Source organism: Nannobrachium achirus (genome assembly GCF_963921795.1).
Source record: "Nannobrachium achirus genome assembly, chromosome: 15".
Lineage (NCBI taxonomy): Eukaryota > Metazoa > Chordata > Actinopteri > Myctophiformes > Myctophidae > Nannobrachium > Nannobrachium achirus.
This window is the reverse complement of record NC_137822.1, coordinates 41,956,527-41,963,467: the sequence shown is the minus strand read 5'-3', so window position 1 is coordinate 41,963,467 and position 6,941 is coordinate 41,956,527. Positions and strand designations below refer to the sequence as shown.

The window sequence follows — 6,941 nt, the reverse complement described above, 5'->3', positions numbered from 1 at the left end:
TACCTGGGTACCTCCCTGTTCTTAATTCTGTGAACCATGCGCATTTTTGTGTGCGATACTCTCTCCTCGACTCGCATCCACTTTAGGCTATGAAAATGTGCTGGGAGAAGATGAGTTCTGGGATGAAGTCTCAGGATTAGTCTAATCATTTTGTTTTGGGAGGTCTGTAGCTTTGTTTTGAGGACTTTAGGGATGCTGGAATACCAGGAGGTACGCATAGTCGAAATGACATTGGACTAGTGCTGATGCTAGTATTTTTAGCGCTCTTTGATCCACCTGAGTCGAGACTCTGGCAAGAAATTTCACTTTTTGATTTACTTTTGCTATTACTTTTAATGCCATATTTTCACCTGATAATTTGTTATCTAATATGCATCCTAAATACGTGACGGCCTGCCTGTCTGTGATTTGATTAATACCTACTACCACTTTGAGTCCGGGAGATTCCCTTAAGTTGTGGTTTGAGGTATACAACAGGGCCAAGGTCAATTAATGTATGTTTTATGATATAATAATTTATATCTGCAAAGTAACTAGTAACTTAAGTTTTCAAATACACTAACCCTAACCCTAAAAGTACAATATTTGGATCCGAGATTTAGTGGAGTAGAAGTAAAAGTAAGAAGATAAAGCCCTTATCTGACATACCTGAGCCTACAGGAAATACAAACCAATGTGACTTAGAGGAAAGCAGTAACCACAAGCAGTGCTACCACTATCTATAGAGCAGAAGGCACGCTGATACATGATTACATCATTCATATGAATCCATCATTATCATACATCATTACCCCCTTGTCTTTATGTCTAAGTCTTTATGGCAATTAATTCCTCCCCAAACACGTCTCTGTGTGGTCACTCAGGCTTTGACACTAAGGCTTGCCCACCTGCCCCCGGCAGGTAGATAAAACGTCAGGGCAGGTTGACGTTTTCTTTCAGGTTGCCCGACCGGGCAAGGGACGCAACCGTTTATAAACACAACACGAGATATCTGTCTAAACACCTGAACGTGGCCAGTGCGATCTGTCTTCTGGTCTGTGGAATGTAAAGTTAGAGCACTATTTACCTATAATGTGCTGTTTTTACTGTGGCTACTGTGTGAAACCATATACATAATTAATCATAGCTACAGTATGTAGGTATTTGGATTTGGAGGTATTGAGGTGTGACATTTTTTTTCTCGCACAGGCCCAGAAAGTAAAGAAATAAGTGTTAAATTGAGCAGTAATTAAAATCTTTACCTATCATTTTATAATGGACGATTTACTTTTCGGGCAAGTGGGCATGACCTCTGGGCAAGTAGAACATGACCTGTACTTGCCTAAAGGGCAAGTGCCTCTGAGACCTTAGTGTCAACCCCTGTCACTGGTCACGTTCTGTTGTATCCCACTGAATCACTTGTCAATTCAATTCAATTCAATTCAATTCAAAGGAGCTTTATTGGCATGAGAAAACATACGTTTACATTGCCAAAGCAAGTTTCAAAACATAAAAACAGTTGAAAATGGGGAACATATATAGAGTTGGAGGGGGTACAGCATTGTGTAAACAGAGCTATGTCACATTTTGTCATTATGTTTTGTTAGTACAGTATATACAGGGTATGAAGATTTTTGGAACAAATGTCAGCATTTTTTTTTCTCAATACGATTTCAATCTACACATTAAAATGTGTTTAAAGGTAGCAGCTCTGTTTATACTGTATGTGCAGTATCAGTGAGTAGGCTATCCCCCACCGGGAGGATGTAGGTGACCCTAGGCCTAGGAGTACATGCAGTGACCAGTATCACCCTCCCTGAACACGGGCCAATAGTGTTCGCATAGAAGCCTGACTCTTTGGGATGCACCACTGTGGATTCGAACCCACAACCTCCGTGTCTGTGGTGGTGGGCAGGGACTTCACAGCTGCTCCACCCAAGCGCTGAGCAGGAAATGTTTTCTTCCATATGACTCAAAACACCACAGTCTCTACGGCAACTTAATCTGCATCGACCTACTGTGCATCTGGAGACGGAATGATGAACACTTCTTCGTGTCCACCGCTTAGCAAAAGCTTTACAAGTAAATTCTTACCTGGAGTTTATAGTGTCATACTCATCGTTGGTCTGATTGCAAATGGCTGGGGATTGAAATCCTTGTACCACAACTGGAAGAAACTGAAGTTCATTCATATTTTTGTCTTCAACCTTGGAATAGCGGATATGCTGTATCTGCTCACGCTCCCGTTTCTGGTGGTCTACACTGCTCGGGGGAGCGACTGGATCTTCGGAGACGTCTTCTGCAAGATAACAAGATTCTGCTTCAACTTGAACTTGTACTGCAGCATCGGTTTCCTCACTTGCATAAGTGTCTACCGTTACCTGGCTGTAGTCCATCCAATAAGAGTGATGGGAAGAATCACTCAGACCCACTCTGTAATCGTAACGGCGATGGTCTGGGTCTTGGTGTGCGTTCAGTGTGTTCCAGACATGCTCTTCACCAAAACGTCCACTAGAAATGAACTCAGGAAATGTTATCAGACCACGTCTAAGGACGAGGTCGGCGGCTACCTGACCTACAGTCTTGGACAAACACTGACCGGCTTCTGCATCCCTTTGCTCATCATACTGGTCTGCTACGGACACGTGATTGTAGTTACTCAAGGAAAAGAGTCGACAAGGTACAAAAACAGAAATGTTTGAGGCTGCTGTTCATTTTGATTGTACTTTTCTCTGTGTGTTACATCCCCGATCACGTTCTTAAGAACCTCAACTTGAGGGCGAGGGTCTTGGAAAAGGAGCATCTGTGTCGGGAGTGGTTCGACGGGGTCTACATCGCTCATCAGACGAGCCATGGTCTCGTGTGTCTGAACAGCGCCATCAACCCCCTGATCTACCTCCACGGGAAGGGAGGGCTCCGCGATCAGATCGGGCAAATGTTCAGGCGGGTCCGGCAGATGGTTTATGGCCACACACAGTCGGATCCCAGTCACGCCACAACGTCACAGCCTGCTGATGGGGATGACCATTCAAAATCAATTGCTCGTAGCTTCTTATAATTTCCTAACCTTCAACTGCTGTACTCTGAAAGGGACCAATGAAAGACAATATGGACTTGACTTTTAATGCTTCACTATACATTTATTTAGCTTTATTTCGCTGTGTTGGCTTCGTCAGGTGCCATCTGATAGATATGTATATATGTATGTGTATATACACAGTATATACCTTTATAAAGAAACAAGCAATTAAACTATCCTGCACTATGAATTTGTGTCCGGTCGTGTTTAATTGCTGTGGTTCAAAGCAGATTGCGACGTAAAGGTTTATCACAATCAGAGACTATACAGGGATATTAGTAAATAAATAAATAGGCCAGTGGTAAAGTCACTCATTCTGAGCTGAAGTGACGAGATGCATTAATTAAACTCTTTCCATTAAGAGAAGGGCTGTAGTTTCTATTAGATTACAGAATCCACACCGACGATGTCATTGGTAGGCAGGTTTCTGAACCTTTCGCAGCCCACCTCTGAGACACTAGTAGACACTGCATATAATGAGCATTTGTGAGGATCAATTATCTGAACATTAAGTTGAAGTGTTCCTGCACCCACAGTATCTGTATACTGCTGAGGATATTATTCATTATTTGTGTCTTTCTGAATAATTAAAGCAGGTCGGGGTGGAATGAACTCATTCGAACCAGGAAAGGATCTGTGTCGGTTTAGATTTTACATAAGTTCTTTTTAAAAACTCTTATGATTTAGGACTGGTTTAGAACAGTCGCTCTAAAAGAAATAGCAGTTATACAAGCTCACAGCATGTCACTCTGTGCCACACTGCGAGCTTGTACATATGCCATCCTCTAGTGTTAATAAAGTTTTCACACAAACTACTACAAGACATCCTCCACCTATTAATAGGTTTGTCTATCCATACAGGAAAGACAAACCCAAAGCAACAACCACAATCAGTGCTACCACATCTAGTGAGCAAAAGGCACGCTGAGGAAACTCAAACATGTGTTGTCCCCTTGTGCTCCAAACTGTGGCACTCTTGGTGGATTAAAGTGGGTCTCTGTATATAATATCTGTGGGGTTTCTTCGGGTTCCGGAAGATTCTCTTCAGAACCCCTGCCAGTAAACAGCAGAGAAATCAAATACAAAAGCCCAACTCACATGAGCCAAAGAACACCCCCAGAAGAGAATTCTTGGGGTGTGGTTTGTGTTCTGCCAATAGTTTTCTGAAAATGTTTCTAATACGTAAAATGTCACAGATGCTTTCCCGGTTTTAATGGTTTATTGAAGCTTGGCCAATGAGCCAAGTGTGGGACATACAGTACGTGCATGCATACAGTACATGCATACAGTACGTACGTGCGTACGTACGTATGTACTGTATGTACCGGTATGTACGTACGTACGTACGAATGTGATATTGATCAATTCCAAATTTCAAAGTTTGTGGCACCCTGGACTAGCGTCATGGCACCCACTTTGAGAACCACTGCTCTATGGTCATGTCATTCTGTTTATACCACAAGGGGGGCACTGCACTCCAAACTACAGCAGTATCAAATATAAAGAATATAGATAATAGATAATTTAGTCCCCACTCCTCTTGTTTGGGGTATATTATTTTGTCACTGTACATTTGTTTTGCACGTGTGAAATTTGTCCTGAAATTTGTCCAGTTGACTGTTGTTGTTGTAGGGTAGGCCAATACAGAGCAGGGTAGGCTTCTTGCTCGGGGACAAAAAGCAGGGAGGCAGGAGGACAAAGAGAACTAGAAAGATGCATTTGAAAATTGCAAGTGTGGTTGCTGTGACGCTTGTCACACCTGCAAATGAATTCCATCTTGAAGTCAATGGGGAAAATTAATCCACAAATCGATTATGGCCATATATGGAGATCTCTGTGTCAGTCCATGTCCCTTTCATGCCCATATAGAGATCCCTGGTCTGGTGTCATCAATATTAAAGGAGTAATTCACCCCAAAATGACTTTTTTTCTATTGATTAGTCACTCCATGGTGACTTGAGTTCAATAATATTTATTTTTTATTTTTGTCACATTCCTAAGACAATAATTTGATTACAGTGAGTAAATTTACCCCCATTGATTCCGGATGAGGACCCAAATGAATTTGGGTCTCTATCCGGAATCAATGGGGGTAAATGTACTATAATCACATTTTTGTCTTAGGAATGCGACAAATACAAAAAATATTATTGAACTCAAGTCTCCATGCCGTGAGTAATCAATAGAAAATAAAGTCATTTTGGGGTGAACTACTTCTAAAGCCCATATCTTGGAATGCCCATTACGTTCTGCTACCTGGGTTGCATCCTGGAGGCTAACCTATCCAGTGAAAAAATTACTACCAAGGTAATCAAAAAAGTCAACCAACGAATTCGTTTCTTGCAAAGGGTTGCCCCGCTGATCAATATTAAATCTCGAAAGACACTAGGAGGTGCTCTTATTGGGCCCCTCATTGATTACGGAGTCCTTGTCTGGTATTGCGACGCCCCAGCTGCCTTAAAGTTAAAGCTCCAAACAGCCCAGAACAAACTAATTAGGGTTGTGCTTGGTCTTCCACCTCAGACTCACCTTACCGATCATCACCACGAAAGCGTGGGGTGGCTCAAAGTAGCTGACAGAGTACAGCATCTTGCAATGGGCCTGGTGTACAAGATTCACTACACCTCCAAGATACCCATGTACCTGGCAAACTACTTCTTAAAGGTCAAGGATGTTCACGATCACAACACCAGAGGCAGCTCCACTAATCATCATCAACGTAGATTTTACACTAAACAAGGCGCTAACTCGTTCTCCTGCTATACCATCAACATGTGGAACGCCCTTCCACAAGCCTTAAAGGAGAGAAAATCCCTAGCCTCCTTCAAAATTGGTATGAAAAGTCACCTTCAGACAGCTGCTACCCATGACTTGTAAATAGACTAAAGGCCTATCCATACTTCGACCGAAACCGCCGTTTTCGGTCAAAAGGTCCTTTTCTACCATAAAATTATATCCCTCGGGACTTCTGAAAAGCATTGGACCGAACGAGAGTTCGGAAATTTGCACGTCGGAAAACACAACTCACCGAACATTTCGGTCGAAGTATGGAGAGGCCTTAAGCCCCCATGCTCCCCCCCCCCCCCCCCCCCCCCCCCCCCTTTTTTTTTTTTTTTCTGCCTTTGTATTTGATGTTATGCTTTTGAAACTGATATTATCCTAGATAAAGTACTATGTTCTATCTGTCTGTCTTTCAATGTTATATGAGTGTGGTTCCTGTGGAAATAAGCCTCGGCTTTCTAGGATCTCCTTTTAGTTGACCTTGTACCAGTGATTTGTACTGTCATGAAACTTTTTTCTATTTCAAACTTCTAATAAATTCTTCAATCAATCAAAAAACGTTTACATTCATGTTGATAGGCCAACCTTAGGAGCAAGCACCTTAAGTGTTACAGGACAAAACTGATTATCCCTTTTTGTTGTGTAGGAGCCTATCGATTGTATACAGTATGTTGACCCCTCCCCATATTATTACTACAATATTTGTTTTCCTTTTATCTTTTTGTCTTATGAACCTTTAATTGTGGCACAACACCGCCCTCTCCTGGTACAGAGGAGTAGTTGTGGCTATACAGCTTTAATGTGCAGGAAGGAGGACAAGTCATTTTCTGCTGATATTTCTTTATGGATATTATCAAGATAGTTAAACACCATCAACAGTCTCATTACCAACAGTCTCATCACCAAACAACCCGCTGAACCCAGCAGCCTACCCTACTACGCCCTACAGTCGTTTCTTTTGGGCTTGTTTTCATAGACCTGGCCGCTTGTTTCTCTCGCATCTGGCAACACACTGGTTAGGCGTCACAGGCTTTAGTTTCGGAGAGGAGTTCAGATGAAACGAAACAGTCAGTTTTTCTTTACAGGAGGACAGAGAGAGAGA

General features: G+C 42.3%; 1 pseudogene across 1 annotated transcript; it reads left to right on the top strand.

The window, feature by feature from the left end:
• Positions 1-2,018: 2,018 nt before the first annotated feature.
• LOC308299863 (P2Y purinoceptor 1-like) lies at positions 2,019-3,037 on the top strand (annotated as a pseudogene). Its single transcript has one exon. The product of its transcript is annotated as a P2Y purinoceptor 1-like (transcript).
• The last annotated feature ends 3,904 nt before the right edge of the window (positions 3,038-6,941 follow it).